Genomic DNA, 1,335 nt, shown 5'->3' on the forward strand with positions numbered 1-1,335 from the left:
GAGATCGGCAGCCTTCTGTGCTCGGCCTTCTGAGCTCGGCAGCCTTCTGTGCTCGGCAGCCTTCTGGTCTCGACCTTCTGAGCTCCGCCTTCTGGTCTCGGCCTTCTGTGCTCGGCCTTCTAAGCTCGGCTCGGCCTTTGAGCTCGGCTCAGCCTTATGAGCTCGGCTCGGCCTTCTGGTCTCGACCTTCTATGCTCGGCCTTCTGGCCTTAGTCTTCTGAGCTCGGCAGCCTGGATGAGCTCGGCAGCCTTTGTGCTCGGCCTTCTGGCCTTAGTCTTCTGAGCTCGGCAGCCTGGATGAGCTCGGCAGCCTTCTGTGCTCAGTTGCCTGGATGAGCTCGACAGCTTCTGTGCTCGGCCTTCTGGCCTTAGCCTTCTGAGCTCGGCTCGGCCTTCGGAGCTCGGCTCGCTGTCGGATTTGGGTGCTTTAATTGTATTTGTGGGGTGGTCCATTTTTTTCCCCAACACTACCCCTCGATTTCCGAGTTCGAGCTACTTTTTGGCTCGGGCGAAGGAAGTAGGCCAGTCGTCGATCATCCTGTAATATAGCCAAATATGTATAGAGATGTACGTGCTAAGTAGGGTGTATCTCTAATGCAGTTGGAGTTAAGTGCTCCAGGTTGACTCAGCGGTCTTCTTTGGCCTTGTCTATTGGCGATCGAGCCGAAATCAAGTCGAGCTCGATAGTTGGTGGAGATCGAGCCGAGCTCGATTAGTTGGTGGAGATCGAGCCGAGCTCGATAGTTGGTGGAGATCGAGCCGAGCTCGATAGTTGGTGGAGATCGAGCCGAGCTCGATTAGTTGGTGGAGATCGAGCCGAGCTCGATTAGTTGATGGAGATCGAGCCGAGCTCGATAGTTGATGGAGATCGAGCCGAGCTTGATTAGTTGATGGAGATCGAGCCGAGCTCGATAGTTGATGTAGCATGACGTTAATCCTTTAACTGGGAGATCCGAGCTTGGTCGGGCATCCAATCTTGGAGACATACAGGAGATGGACTTCATTCGTTGTCGATCGTGCGCCCTTATTCGGAGCGGGGCGACATTGGAGATAGAGATACCCGTAGGTCGTTTTTTGGGTTCTCCGACCTGAAAATAGATAAAATATTGAAATTATTTGAAGCCAAAGTGGCGTCCTGTACCTTTTGGAGATATTTTGATGGCTCTCGAGCTTCGAAGTCCCTCAGGACTTGGTTCAGCACCGGCCTTCTTTGGCTCGATTTTCTAGGAGGTGTTCTGCGCTCGGGCTTCTAAGCCCGGCGGCCTGCTGAGCTTGGCCTTCTGGATGAGCTCGGCAGCCTTCTGAGCTCAGCAGCCTGCATGAGCTCGGTCTTCA

Source organism: Phoenix dactylifera, chromosome 6 (genome assembly GCF_009389715.1).
Source record: "Phoenix dactylifera cultivar Barhee BC4 chromosome 6, palm_55x_up_171113_PBpolish2nd_filt_p, whole genome shotgun sequence".
NCBI lineage: Eukaryota > Viridiplantae > Streptophyta > Magnoliopsida > Arecales > Arecaceae > Phoenix > Phoenix dactylifera.